Here is a 15,910-nt window from a genome sequence, read left to right as displayed (position 1 = left end):
CATTGTAACCCATAAGCTGTACTTTGGAAATTTATATTCATTAAATAAAAGTTTAATTAAAAAAAGCCTCTTTTGTGAACAAAAATAAATTTCCTCTAAACAAATGCAAAAAAAAAACCCACCTAAAACATACTATAAAATTTTTTATTTAAGTGACACCTTCTCATTCTTACTGAAACACAGAACTGAACTAGTAGTAATTGTAAACTACACAAAAATCTAGCATAATGTTTAAGTAAATGCATCATAGTGAAACATTATGATAAATCATATTCCTGGGGCCGGCGCTGTGGCGTACTAGGTTAATCCTCCACCTGCGGTGCCAGCATCCCATATGGACGCCGGTTCTAGTCCCGGTTGCTCCTCTTCTAGTTCAACTCTGCTGTGGCCCAGGAGGGCAGTGGAGGATGGCCCAAGTGTTTTTGGGCCCCTGCACTCGCATGGGAGACCAAGAAGAAGCACCTGGCTCCTGGCTTTGGATTGGCGCAGCACCAGCCATAGCGGCCATTTGGAGAGTGAACCAAGGGAAGGAAGACCTTTCTCTCTGTCTCTCTCTCTCATTGTCTGTAACTCTATCTGTCAAATAAATAAATAAAATCTTTATAAAAAATCATATTCCTCTAAAAATCCTGCAACAAATATGTTTATAAAAATTACAAAAATTATAATATAATCTGGATAATTATAACAGTTTTTAAAAGTACAAAAACTCTAAAAGAAATAAAATATATCTCCTCTTTAAATTCTCTAAAAAATATAATAAATCTCATAATCTGAGGTTTAAAAAATAAAAATAAGGAAAATTGACTTATGCAGTGAACTTAGAACTAAAAAGACTTCAAAATTCATCAAATATGAAAGGTCTATGCATATCTTTCCAAATACAATTGTCTTTAGAACTTTTAATCCAAATTCTTGGCTACTATGGTATATTGTGCTGATTAGTTTTATGGGTTTCTTGGTTTCCAGGTAACAAGACAGTTGAGTGGGCTCAACATGAATGTATTAAAGACCAATGGCAGTCATTTCTGTTTTATGCCATGGAAGCTTAATAAATTGCTGTCACATGGGGTGGGAACAGAACAGCAATCCAACTCAAAAAGCAATTACAGAGACTTGTGCTAACAAGTCACACTTAGGTCTGTTGGTATAAAATATGGCAGAAATGTCACACAAACAAAATCTTTCATCAGATACAGACACACATAATGCACAGTTAACTGTACCTCTGCATAAAACAAATTCCACAAGAAACTTGCAGAGAGGAAGCAGCAATTAACTCTCATTACGAACAACTCTGAAAACGTTGGAAAAATCTATTAACGTTATAGTGTTTCAAAATTTTTTAGTTTATTTACTTGAGAGGCCATGAGACACAGATAGAAGGATTGATAGTTTCCATTTGTTGGTTATCTTCCCAAATTCCTACAAAGGCTGGGACCAGGGAGAGGCTGAAGCTGGGAGCTGGGAATGCAGGCCAGATCTTCCACGTGGGTGGCAGGAGTCTAATTACTCCGGCTATCACTGCTGCCTATGACAGTCTGTTGGCAGGAAGTTGAAATCTGGAGCCATTGCCAGGAAGTCAATACAGGTATCTGATACTGGATACAGATATTCTTGACTGTGAGGCTAAATTCCTGCTCCCTGAAGTGTTATTTTCATAGCCCATATAAATATATTGATATTTTATTCATATTATGAATTGTTCCAAAGATATGTATGATGGAATATTTCCTTCTTTTTGACAAATGTTAAAGATTTTGAAGGTTGGCTATTTGATTTGATTTTTTAAATAAAAGATGAAATGGAAGCAAACTGATAAGCACAGTCAATAGATAACTTTAATCAAACAAATTATTTCAAACTGCTCAACAGAGTTATCAGGTTTCTCCATTTTAGCTTCTATGAGGAATAAAGGCATTTGGTTCATTTTCAAAGTAAGGTGTTCAGCTGTGAGTAGAAAATTACTAACAACTAGCTCCTATAACAGCTTGCAAATGTGTGGAAAGTTACAAGTAGCTTGCTAGCATAACAGCTAGGTTACAAACTGCAAAGGAAATGCACCTGGGAAGTCCCAAAGCAAACAAGCTGTTGAGCAAATACAATGTTAGGGGTATCTAATATAACAAAACTAAAATTGATGGAGATTAATAAAACTTTTGTGACATCTGGGAAGATTGTAACCCCACAGTACTTGGCCAATGAGGAACTGGGGGAGAGATCTGTATGCTAGGGAATAAACTTGCATGCTTTAACTGCACCAATCTTGCAGTTACTTTAGCCACAACAAATCTTTTTTATTTGTATGTATCTCATAAATACAACATTAGGAACATAGTAATTCTTCCCACTATACCTGCACTCCCAGTCACTCTTCCCCATCTTCCTTCTCCCTCTCCTCCTGTTTAGCCAGACCAAAAAAAAAAAAAAAAAAAAAAAAAAAAAAAAAGAAAAGAAAAGAAAAAAGAAGGAAAGAAAAAACTAAGAGAACTTGCAACATGTCTTGCAAGATCATTAATAAAGTTTTGCTTCACTTTAATTCCAGGGGCTGAGTCCATCCTTTGAGTGGGCAGGTGGGGGTATTTCCCACACTTTCAAGTGGGAAATATTTTTGTTACTTGGAGTACAAAAGCTATCTGAAGAACAACAGTCTCATGATGTTTATATAACACGATTAAGGAACACACTATCACACCAATGATTTGGAAGATTATGAAATAATGTCTTATTGTGTCATTTTCTGGCCCATTTTTTAGTAATAAAAATTATAGAACAGGATGTCATGTGGCTTATAATCAAATCATTGGTAAGAAACTTTTTTTTTTTTTTGATAGGCAGAGTTAGACAGTGAGAGAGAGAGAGAGAGAGAGAGAGAGGTCTTCCTTTTTCCGTTGGTTTACCCCCCAAGTGGCCGCTATAGCTGGTGTGTTGTGGCCGGCGTGCTGCGCTGATCCTAAGCCAGGAGCCAGGTGCTTCTCCTGGTCTCCCATGCGGGTGCAGTACCCTAGGACCTGGGCCATTCTCCACTGTACTCCCGGGCCACAGCAGAGAGCTGGACTGGAAGAGGAGCAACCAGGACAGAATCTGGTGCCCCAGCCGGGACTAGAACCCGGGGTGCCAGCGCCGCAAGTGGAGGATTAGCCTATTGAGCTGCGGTGCCGGCCAAATCATTGGTAAGAAACCTTACATTTAAGATACACTTTAAAATATGTGTTATCTACAAATAATAATTCACTCAAGCAATGCACACATTTACATCACATCATAAAAAGATCACTCCTACCTTAACCTCATTTTCAACTCTTCCTCCCTCAAGAGAATGTCTAAGCATATACAAACTAATACATATAGCTTTTAAAACAAATAGGTCTTCTTTACACTTTTCTGCATATTCCCTTTCTCACAAGTATTATTCAGTACATTTAAGTTCATAAAACCTTATCCTTTAATGACTATACTATAATGTATTTGCTTAATAATGAAAGTTTAAATTATTTCCAAATTTATGGCATTATATGCAATAGTGATATAAAAAACTTATATAATTTTTGTGTACCTATGCATTAAATTTCAGGAAGCACAATTGGTGGATCAATATTCTGTGCAATTTTTGACAGATAGTGTCAAATTATACTCCTAAGTATTTGCATCAATTCATATACCAAACAAAAAATTAATTTCTAATATAGTATTGTGCCAATTTTTTTGTCATTGTCAATCCAATAGGTCAAATAATGTGTTTTTTTCTGTATCTTATCATGAGGAAGTTTAGCAGATTTTATTATCTGTTTAAAAATCTTTTTCTGGGTCAGATGTTTAGGCTAGTAGTTAAGATGCCAATTCCTATATCATCGATAACCAGCTCTGGATCCGGACTCTACCTTCCAGCTAAAGCAGAAACTGGGAGGTATCAGTGATTACCCAAGTAATTGCATTCTTATCACCTTTCTGAGAGACCTGGATTGATTCCCAGCTCCCAGCTTTGGCCCAGGCCCAGCCCTAGTCACTCTGAGCATCTGGGAAGTGAATCAGCAGATAAGAACTATTTCTCTACCTCTTTAATAAATAAAAATTTTAAGAGGTTATTTGCATCTAATTTTTTGCGATCTGCCTATTTGTCATTTGTCTATTTCTCTGGTTGTGGGTTTTTACTTATTTATTTGATAGGGAGAGAGAGAGACAGAGAGAGACCGTACGCAAGAGAGAGCTCCCATCCATTGGTTCACCCACCAAATGCCTACATAATGGCCAGGTAAAGAGCAAAGAGCCAAAAATGTAATCCAGGTCTTCCACAACAGTGGCAAGAACCCAATTACTTTAGCCATCATTGCTATCTCCCAGGGTCTGCATTGGAGAGCTGCTAGAGTTAGGAGCCAGAGCCAGCAACCAAATCAAAGAAATGAGATGTGGGACGTGGGCATTTGAACTGCTAGGTTAAATGTTCATTCTCTTCCTCTCTCTCTCTCTCTCTCTCTCTCTCTCTGTGTGTGTATTCTTCATATGATGAGTATTAAAATCTTAGGCGAATATTCATTTTTTAAAATGTGCCATTAGGTGTGGTTCTGAGGCTCAGATGATTAAATTCCAGCCTGGGATGTTCTCATCCCACTGGAGTGCTTGGAATCCAGGCCACCTCTGCCTCTTCTTCCTGTCCAGCTTCCTGATAATATGTCTTGGAGGTTCCAGTCCCTGTCACACATGTGAGAGACCCACATGAAATTCCTGGCTCCTGGCTTCAACTTGGCTCAGCCCCAGCTCTTGTAGGCATCTGGGAAGTGAGCTGGCGTGTGGAAGCTCTTTCTCTCTGTCTCTTTCCCCCAGTCACTCTGCCTTTCAAACAAATAAAACTGAATACAAAAACGTAAAATCTGCTGCTTGTCCTTACTGTGTTTTTGCCACGCAATTAAACTTTTTTATAATCTATTTTCCACATCTTCCTTTTTAAAGGAAAGCATATGTACCTACATATGTACATACTGTAAAGGTGAAGTTTAATATAATGCTTGTGAAATATGCATATGAACATTCCCATATTTTCTGTTTATAAAGAAAATTAACAGGTTATGAAATGTTTCCCGTAAAATTTTTCACTTCTTTTTTTAAAATTTTTTAAAATTTTTTTATTTTTTTGCCAGGCAGAGTGGATAGTGAGAGAGACAGAGAGAAAGGTCTTCCTTTTTGCCGTTGGTTCACCCTCCAATGGCCGCTGCGGCCGGCGCATCACACTGCTCTGAAGCCAGGAGCCAGGTGCTTCCTCCTGGTCTCCCATGCGGGTGCAGGGCCCAAGCACTTGGGCCATCCTCCACTGCACTCCCGGGCCATAGCAGAGAGCTGGCCTGGAAGAGGGGCAACTGGGACAGAATCTGGCACCCCAACCGGGACTAGAACCCGGTGTGCCGGCGCCGCAAGGCGGAGGATTAGCCTGTTAAGCCACGGCGCCGGCCAAAAATTTTTCACTTCTATACCTACGTTGAACATCATAACCATCAATATAAAGGAAGGAGGAAAAGTAATGGGTTTTCCAAAGAAGTCAAAAGAGGACATTCAAATTGAACGAAAAAACAACAACAACATGGAATACGTACAGAAGATAAAATATTTCTTTCATAGGAATTACAACTCATCTATCCAGGATGAAAATTCTGTACAAATTACTAATCACAAGCTTTATCAGGAACTTTATTTTTCTTATTATAGTGAAATCACTTTTTCCTTGTAAATATACATGTATTATAGAAATATAGAATCAATTTGAATATATGGAATTCAGTCTATTCCAAATTATTATTTATAATAGTATTATGCCTTTGTACATATGTAGGCATATATACTATAGATGTATACATATATACTGTTTGAACTTGTTTTCATTCCTATTTAATTTACAATACACGTTGTATCCATGCTGCACTGTTTCGACCTCTTCATGCCTTTAACAATACATTATTCCCCTCTAACTGCATTATAAATTATATAACTAAATCTCATTAGCTGGTTGTAAAATTGTGTGCATATTTTCTAGATTACACACTGTACTACAATAGACATCTCTGACACAGATTTTTATTTGTCAATTTGGTGTTACGTTTTGTGGGATAAATTCCAATAAGAAATGATCATTTGAAAATTTCAATAGCTGTTAAGAAAAGTTGTATCAATTCCAATTTCCAACAAGTTTGTAAAAGTACATTTCTTTCATCGAATTACCAACACTGAGCAGTATCACAGTTTCAAAATTAGTAAAGCATGCAAAAATTTCTGTCTTTAACTGCATTGTTTAGATAATTAGTTTGGCTGAAGCTCTTCATTATGATTATAATTTGCATTTCTTTTGCTTTGATGGACTATCCTCAATTAGGTTGCTGATTTTAAAGGTCATTCAGAGTTCTAGGTATATTATCCAAATTATCTTTTTCTATTAGCAATATTCTTTTGTATCTATTTTTGCATGCAAATATTCATAAAAATCATGTCCCTACATGGGCTTATATTTTTTTTTTAAGATCTATTTAATTATTTGAAAGGCAGAGCGGCAGATAGAGGAAAGACAGGAGAAACACAGCAATGTGTCAGTCATTGGTTCACTACCCAAAAGGCTGCAACAGCAAGTTGTGGAGCAGGCTGAAGCCTGGAGCCAGGAACTCCATCCTAGTCTCTCATATTGGTGGCAGGCACCCAAGGACTTGGTACCTTTTCTGCTGCTTTCCCAAGCCCACTAGCAGGAAGCTGGCTCCCAAGTGGAGGACCCAGGTTTCCGACTGGCGATACAGGATGCCATAGTGAGCAGCGGCCTCACCTGCTGCATTACAGTGTCAGCCCCCTCCGGGTTTCTGTATATGCTTAGAAATGCTTTACTCACATTTCATGTGCACAAATATACATGCAGGTTTTTATTCTTAGTTTTTTTAAAAAGATTTTTCTTTTATTTATTTATTTGACAGGTAGAGTTACAGTGAGAGAGAGAGAGAGACAGAGAAAGATCTTCCTTCCTTTGGTTGACCTCCTAAATGGCCTCTATGGCTGGCACTGTGCCGATCCAAAGCCAGGAGCCAGGCGCTTCCTCCTGGTCTCCCATGCGGGTACAGGGGCCCAAGCACTTGGGCCATCCACTGCCTTCCCCGGGCCACAGCAGAGAGCTGGACCAGAAGAGGAGCAACTGGGACCAGAACCCGTGCCCATATGGGATGCTGGCGCCACAGGCGGAGGATTAGCCAAGTGAGCCACAGTGCCGGGCCCTATTTTTAGTTTTCATATATATAATTAGTATAAGTGGGCCATCCATACTACATTTGTGCATTGAGAGTAATGAATTCCATATTTATTATTAGTTTTCCAAATAAATATCTGGCTGTACAAGCAAGATCAATTAATTTCTCCTCCATGATCATCTTTCGAGTGTCTGCCTATCAAGTGAGTTTTTCTTTTACTCTTTTCTTTTTTTTGACAGGCAGAGTGGACAGTGAGAGAGAGAGATAGGGAGAAAGGTCTTCCTTTGCCATTGGTTCACCCTCCAATGGCCGCCGCGGCTGGCGCATCTCGCTGATCCGAAGCCAGGAGCCAGGTGCTTCTCCTGGTCTCCCATGAGGTGCAGGGCCCAAGCACTTGGGCCATCCTCCACTGCCTTCCCGAGCCACAGCAGAGAGCTGGACTGGAACAGGGGCAACAGGGACAGAATCCAGCACCCCAAGCGGGACTAGAACCTGGTGTGCCGGCGCCGCAAGGCGGAGGATTGGCCTGTTGAGCCATGGCGCTGGCCTTCTTTTACTCTTAAACTGGTTCTTCAGTTTCATTAATGTGTCTAGTAGTCATCTGTTCCATTGTCTTAATCATTATAGCTTTAAAATATGTTTTATGACATAGTAAAGTTTCCATATACACACACATAAATCCACACACATTTTAATTGATATTTATCTAGATATTTAACTGGATATTCAGTTCGGATTCTATTTAATTTATATGTGATTTTATATTTACCTAGATTAATGCCATGCATTTTGTTGGATTCATATATATACATTTAAAATATTTTCATTTAAATTCTTACATTTTTACATCGTTTTAAAAATGGGTTTTTACAATTTTGCATTTTTCCTGCCAATTTGAAGTTCATTTTGTTTACTGTATTTTTTAGTTTATGTACAGGACACCCATTGATTGACTTCTATAAATTAAGTAAACGCAACTGGAAACTTTGCTAAACTCTCCTTTCTGTGAGCTTTGTGGTTGTGTCCTGGGGGACAACTCATTATTGGTAAACACACAGATAATCTTTGTCTTCTTTTCCCCTCAGAATGTGTTCTTCTGCACGATGTTACTGGCCAGTAACAATTCACAATAAAATTACAGACTGATGCTAAGCCTCCTTATCTTTTAAGGAGCATGGAAGGATGCTTGAGCGTAGTGCCTAACCCTGAGAGCAGACAGCTAAATGGAGGTTATCTATCATCTATCTATATCTATCCATCTCCATTATAGGAGCATGAATATAAGACAATCAACAGCTCTTTAAAAAGTTGGTTAGCCACCTTTACTGTATAATACCTTCATCGCCACTAATTTTGGTGGCTCCACTTTTAAATAGCTAACATAAAATTTAAAATAACTAAATTGCAGATCTTAAGAGACGATAAACAGGCCATAAAATAAAGGATGTCTTGAAATACGTTTTTTTTTTTTTTTATAAACAGGACATGTGCTCCTCCTGCCCTTACAAATAAATTACATTTCCCTGTTTGCTCAGATGGACCCCCACCTGGCCAAACCTGTACGGAAGTTGTAACCCCTTTTTACCTGTGAGTGTGGCCGGGCCCAACGCTGTGAGAGGTGCCAAGGGGAGCCAGTCAGGCGGGACGTGACCCGCGAGACAGAAACGCGTGGGCAGCCAGGGCAGCGGGGCAAAGGGCTCCCGCCGGCGCCAGAGCGCCTGTCACCTCAGGCTGGGGGAGCCTCGCCAGCGGACAGCCTGCACCCGAGCCTCTACCGCCACCTTCTCCTCCAGGGCGGGCCACCCAGCACCAGCCCAGTGTTGGGAACGCGTCAAGATCCCTCCGTCGGCCGCCCTGAAACTTGCACAACCACCTGAGGATGCCCGGCAGCGCGGAGCCGGCCTGGGACTGCGCGGTGCCGCCCGCGCCCCCCGCGCCCCCCGCTCCGAGGCCTCGGCCACCTGGCCCGCCACACTCACCGCCCGCCCGATGCGCACCAGCTATGCCAGACGCGGAGTCCCAGTGTTATCCGCGGAGGAAAGGGAGAGATGAGAAGGCGTGGGGGAAGGCGGACGGAAGAGGAGGATTTTTCAAATTAAAACCAGAGTGTGCGCGCGGAGGGGTGGGCGAGGCGCGGGGCGCAGGGGCGCAGGGGCGCGGCCCTGGCTCGCCCGCACTCTCGCCGGGTAGCGCCCGGCTGCTCCGGACTCGGAACCCGGTGCCCGGCGGCGCTGGGACAGCGGCTGCCTGCGAGTGCGGGGTCCTGGAAGGGGTGGGGCGGCTGACAGCGAAACCCCGGGAAGGAAGTGCAGAGGAAAACAAGTCACAGCTAACGCCAGGTGGGAGAGAAAGATTAGGGCCCTCCCACCACCGCCTGCAGCCGCGGGGGGAAGGAGGTTCTAGAACCCAGCAGAGCTCTGCTAACCGCGCCGTGGGCCCTCGGAGGGACGAGAAAGCGCTCTTACGCAACAGCCTTTTACTTTGCCTTTGCTCCCACCCCGGACCCCTGGCTTGGAAAGTTGGCCTTGGCGATGAAGTGCTGGCTGGAAACACTGGGCAAGGGGCCCAGGCGTTTTGTTTTCTTTTCCACAGGATCGGGGGAGGCCAATTCGATGTGGGAGTGAGGGAGAGTGGGAACGACGCCAGGAAAGGGGAGTGGAAGGCAAGGTTGCTGGTGTTTTTTGACGTTGAGAGGAAAATGCGCACTGTTGGTTTTTCTCGATAGGCACAAATACTTCATTCATAATAGTGGGATTCAAGTAGGACGAACAAAACCCTAGCAGGAAGTGGGAGAACCTTCATGTCCTCTGACCTTATAAAGACTCAGAACCGGAGGGAAGTAAATCTAATTAAGCCCAGAAGAGGACTTGGTCCTGCTCCACTGCGGGAAAAGTTTGAGTAGGAGAATGTGGGCTGGAGTTGTAGAATTTTCCATTTCCACGTGTTTGCATACTGTTTGTATTTGTGTGAGAATAGATTTAAAATTCGTATTGTATTTCTCTGTAATAATTGACTTAGACATGTCTCAAATGCAGAAATAACATTTAATTGAAAACATAAACCAGAGAAACCGATGCCAAGCCAGAGCAAAATATGGTAGTATGTATTCACATTGTTTTAAAGGCTTGAGAGAGACAAAGAAAATTAAATTTATGAACTTGAGCGTCTAATGTGGTCACAAGAATCAAGAGCAAAATCAGGCTTGTGAAGATGAACAGATCATGGACTCCAAATCATAGTTTTTTTTTTTTTAATTTTTTTGACAGGCAGAGTGGACAGTGAGAGAGAGACAGAGAGAAAGGTCTTCCTTTTGCCATTGGTTCACCCTCCAATTGCCGCCGCGATAGCGCGCTGCGGCCGGCACACCGCACTGTTCCGATGGCAGGAGCCAGGTGCTTCTCCTGGTCTCCCATGGGGTGCAGGGCCCAACCACTTGGGCCCTCCTCCACTGCACTCCCTGGCCACAGCAGAGAGCTGGCCTGGAAGAGGGGCAACCGGGACAGGATCGATGCCCCGACCGGGACTAGAACCCGGTGTGCCGGCGCCACAAGGCGGAGGATTAGCCTGTTGAGCCACGGCGCCGGCCGAAAATCATAGGTTTTGACAGGAAGAGGAATGATCCAAACCCATATCTTTCTGAAATTCCTGACATGACCATCCTACTTTAATACTTCCAGGGATGGTGCCGTTACTGCTTTTGATACTAACCCTATTTCAGTGTCTCTATTGCTCCTCAGCGATATCTCTTTGTATTAGTTCCTTTTTACTGGTTGCTCTTATGTTGTCACAAAGAGCACGATACCACAAAAGATAAACTAAGAAATTTGCAACCGCACTTTTTACTTCCTCAATGTTCTAAGCCATTGCTGTTTTTTTAAAAATACACATGTAAATTATATGCTATTCAAGAAGATGAAATCAGTGTTGCTTACAGTCAGTTGTTTTTTTCCCGAAATTAAAATAAGACTATATGATACCTTTTTCACAGTCGTTCGACACTCAACAACGAGGACATATTTTTAGAAATGTGCAAGTGTCATAGGCTATACTTGCACTCACCTGTGTAGTATGATACACAGCTGGGCTCTGTGGTATAGCCAGTTGCTCCAAGATTACAAATGTGTACAGCGGGTTACAGAACTGATTAATGTAAGCAATTGTAACACAATATTTGTGTAGCTTAACATTTAAATATAGAAAGGGTACAGTAAACTATGATATAATGATAAAAAATATAGCACATCTGTGCAGTGTTGGAGGTTTCTCGGTGAGTCCATGAGTGGTGAGTAGTAAGGCCTGAACTACCCAGTGTACATTTAAGATACATTTATTTTAAAAGTTTTTTAAAAATTATTTTATTTATTTGAAAGGCAGAGTTAAAAGGACGTTGGAGAGGGTAGAAAGGTCTTCTGTCAGCTTGTTCACTCCCAAAATTACCACAGTGGCCGAGGCTGAGCCAGGTAGAAGCCAGGAGCCTGAAACTTCTTCCAGGTCTCATACGTGGGTGCAGGGGCCCAAGCATTTGGGCCATCCTCCACTGCTTTCCCAGGCACATTAGCAGGGAGCTGGATCAAAAGTGAGCAGCCAGGACTTGAACCAACGCCCATATGGGATGCTGGTATCCTAGGCGGTGGCTTTACCTGCTATGGCACAATACCAGCCCCACTTTAAAAGTTTTATTTCTGGAGCCAGCGCTGTGGTATAGCGGGTGAAGCCGCCGCCTGCAGTGTAGGCATCCCATATGGGCACTGGTTTGAGTCCAGGCTGCTCTACTTCCAATCTAGCTCTCTACTATGGCTTGGGAAAGTAGTCCTTGGGCCCCTGCACCTGTGTGGGCCAGAAAGAAACTCCTGGCTCCTGGTTTCAGATTGACCCAGCTCCAGCCATTGCGGTGATCTGGGGAGTGAATCAGCGGATGGAAGACTTCTCTCTCTGCCTCTGCCTCTCGGTAACTCTGCCTTTCAAATAAATAAATAAATCTTTTAAAAAAAGTTTTATTTCTTCAATAATAAATTAATCTTAGCCTACTGTAAAATTTTTGCTTTATAAACTTTTTCGTTTTTTTAACTTTTGACTTACTTGTATTAACTAAGTTTAAAGCACACTATATAATTGTACAATCTATTTTCTTTGTTAGATTTTTTTCTACTTTTAAATTTATTTCTTTATTTCTTTTTTTACTACTTGAAAGTGTTTGCTAAAAATCAAAACATACATAGTAGGCTAAGCCTCCATCTGCAGTGCCGGTATCTCATATGGGCGCCAGTTTGAGTCCCAGCTGCTCCTCTTTTGATCCAACTCTCTACTTACAGCCTGAGAAAGCAGCGGAGGATGGCCCAAGTGCTTGGGCCCCTGCACCCACATGGGACTAGACCCCGAAGAAGCTCCTAGCTCCTGGCTTCCGGTCTGCGTAGCTCTGGCCACTGCGGCCTTTGGGAAGTGAACCAACGAATGGAAAAGCTTTCTTTCTGGCTCTCTCTGTGCCTGTAACTCTACCTCTCAAATCAATCAATCAATCTTTGGAAAACATCAGCAACAACAACAGAACTAAAACACAGATGCACTCATTAGCCTAGGCTTACACAGAGTCTGGATAACCAATGTCCTGTCTTCTCCCTCTGTTACCATACTGGGAGGTCTTCAGGGGCAGTTACACACATGGAGCTGTCATTGCCTGTGATAACAGTGCCTTTTTTTCTGGAATGTCTCTTGAAAGCCCTGTGTGTCTCTTCCTATGGAGGTAGCAAGCTATTCGGAAATTGGTCTACTGTGGCTTGCTTTGTTTCTTTTTTAATCATGAACTTTTTTTGTAAGCAGATAATGCACCATGAGCATTGCTCTCTATTGATGAAAACTATGTTTTCAAACTTTTAAGGAACTTATTGAAGTCTACAAAAGATTCTGATAAACTTTGGTGAATTTTCTTGGAGGTTCTTTTTCTTCAACAGTTTCTCTTTCTCTTGCTTCTTCAGGTTTGTGTGATTGGAACTCATCAATTTCCTTATAAATTATGGACCCACCATCATATTTGCAGTCTGTTGTTGAGTGGAACCTGGCTATGTGGGTCATTATTGCATTTACCTTACATACGCACAGCTTCATGTATCCCTCATTTTTTCTTGAAGACCTGAGTTCTATCTATGGTTGTGACTCTTCAGCTGGAGACCTTCCTTTAGTATTTCTTGTAGTGAAGAACAGCAGCAGGGAAAATTTTTGCAGCTTTTTTGAAATCAGAAAATATTATTATCTTATTTTCATTCAAAATAACTATCTCCAATGCGTGACAAATTCTTGGTGGACATTTTTCTTTTATTCTGCAATAACTTTGACCTCTGCTTTTACTTGGTGAAACTATATTATTGGTTTCAATTTTAACTTCTTTAAAAAAAGATTTTTATATTCATTTGAAATTCAGAGCTACAGAGAGAAGAAAGAGAGAGAAAGATCTTCCATCCACTGATTAACTCCCCAGATGGCTTCAACGTCCAGGGCTGGGCCAAGCTGAAGCCAGGAGCCAAGAGCTTCTTCTGGGTCTCCTTTGTGGGTTATAGGGTTTCAAGTACTTGGGCCACTAGCAGGAAGCTGGATCAGAAATGAAGTAGCTGGGTTGTGATTTGTTGCCCATATGGGATGCCAGTATCACAGGTGGTGACTTTACCTGATATGCCACAACTCTGGTCCCTCAGTATTATTATTTTTTAAAATTATTAACTTAGGGGCCAGCGCCATGGCTCACTTGGTCAATCCTCCACCTGCGGTGCTGGCATCCCATATGGACACTGGGTTCTAGTCCCGGTTGCCCCTTTTCCAGTCCAGCTCTCTGCTGTGGCCCGGGAAGGCAGTGGAGGATGGCCCAAGTGCTTGGGCCCTACACCCAATGGGAGACCAGGAGGAAGCACCTGGCTCTTGGCTTCGGATCAGCGTAGCTCCGGCCATAGCGGCCATTTGTGGGGGTGAACCAACGGAAGGAAGACCTTTCTCTCTGTTTTTCTCTCTCTCACTGTCTAACTCTGTCAAAATAAAAAACAAATAACAAATTATTAATTTATTCAAAGGGAGAAAATTTCATTTATTTCATGTATACAGCTGTAGGAGCATAGTGATACTTCCCTTGCTACCCTCCCTCCTTCACTCGCTACCTCACTGCTAGAGGAATTAATATTTGGTATTAATATTTTATTTATGCTTTTATTTCCTGACCTCAGCTCTTCATATATAGTAAGTTCTCTGGTTAAGGGTAAGCAAAATAGAATATACTGAATTTTTAGCAAAAAAATGCACAGAGGTAAGAAGTAATAGCAACCTCAAATTGGGAATGGATAGAGTAGAGCACAGTGGGAGAGAGGCTTTTCCTAGTGACATAGTATTGAATTGTCGATCAATAATACAAACAAATTAGCCATAGTTTTCAGTGCTAATATTTTATGCTCTCCTCAAAGTTTTGGGATTCAAAGCACTCTATGGATTAAACAATGATCATACCTTTTCTCATAGGCCACTTGTCTTTTAGCCAGTCAGCATGAGAAGAGTATTTGAACAATGGGACACATTTCAGTTTGTGCACTGTATTAGACAGGAACATATTGCCCGCAACAGTGTGTTTGAGGGTGCAGTTCCTCATTTTCAGATTCCTCCTCGTGAATGGACTTGACCCAAAACGAAATGGACTCATGTTGCAAACTAACTCCTCTGGCCTACTATTCAGGAAAGTCACTAGAACCAATTGTTTTATAATGAAATTATTTCTCTCTAGAGTATTATATTCATTCATTTTGTTTTGATTTGGCAAAGTAACTGAGGTTGGTTACTGCATAAAGAAAGGAAGTTTATTTGGCTCATGATTCTGGTAACTGGAAGTCCAATTGGCCTGGTGTTGGTATTCTGGCAAGAGCTTCCTGACTGCATGATAATAATATGGGTTAGTGGAAACGGGCCTGGCCAACAGCAGATGGGACCGGGCTTATGGACTTGCTTCACAGTCTCTTGCAGGACCTAGTCCATTTCTGGGAGACCTATATTAATCCATTAATGAGGGAGAGACCCTAAGACCTTCCACTAAACCTCATCTCTTAAAAGTTCCTCTACTGGCTGGCATCGTGGCATAGTGGGTAAAGCCACTGTGTGCAGCTCTGGCATCCCATATGGACACCAATTCGTGTCCCAGCAGCTCTTCTTTTGATCAAGCTTTTTGCTAATGGCCGGGGAAAGCAGTCAAAGATGGCTCAAGTCCTTGGACTCCTGCATCAGTGTGGAAGACCTGAAAGAAACTCCCGACTCTTGGCTTCAGATTGGCTCAGTACCAGCCCTTGCAGCCATTTGGAGAGGGAACCAGCAGATGGAAGACCTTTCTCTCTCGCTCTCTCTTTCTCTCTCTCTCTCTCTTTCTCTCTGTAAGTCTCCCTTTCAAACAAATTTTTAGAAAATAAAAGTCCTCAGACCTCAACACCACTACATTGTGCTGTAAATTTCCAAATGTGAAGCTTTAGGAGACAAACAACTTTCAAGTCATAGCAAATGCCTACCATGGACATTTTATGTGCTTTTTGGAAACATATGCACAGACTTGGCATTAAATTACAGGTCTCTCACAGAAACTCAATGGCAATTTAAGAAAACAATATAGGGAGTGGGCATTGTTCTGCACTGAGTTAAGCAGTTGCTTGGGACAACTGCCTCCCATGTCATAGTGGCAGTTCAAGTCC

General features: G+C 41.9%; 2 protein-coding genes across 6 annotated transcripts in view; both read right to left on the bottom strand.

Moving 5' to 3' along the window:
* PLSCR4 (phospholipid scramblase 4) overlaps positions 1-9,346 on the bottom strand; it is a 48,284-nt gene extending 38,938 nt beyond the window's left edge. The window contains exon 1 of one of the 5 annotated variants that reach the window (XM_062213506.1): positions 9,188-9,346. The gene's annotated coding sequence lies outside the window, so the exon portion shown is untranslated. Of the gene's footprint in view, positions 1-8,793; positions 8,872-9,187 lie in introns of those variants that run through there. The other 4 variants (XM_062213497.1, XM_062213469.1, XM_062213478.1 and 1 more) reach the window with 4 other exon arrangements.
* LOC133775298 (uncharacterized) overlaps positions 1-15,910 on the bottom strand; it is a 993,905-nt gene that overhangs the window by 722,063 nt on the left and 255,932 nt on the right. The window lies entirely within an intron of this gene.

This window comes from Lepus europaeus, chromosome 2 (genome assembly GCF_033115175.1).
Source record: "Lepus europaeus isolate LE1 chromosome 2, mLepTim1.pri, whole genome shotgun sequence".
NCBI lineage: Eukaryota > Metazoa > Chordata > Mammalia > Lagomorpha > Leporidae > Lepus > Lepus europaeus.
Note: the sequence above shows the minus strand (reverse complement) of the source record. Positions and strands in the feature narration are given on the sequence as shown.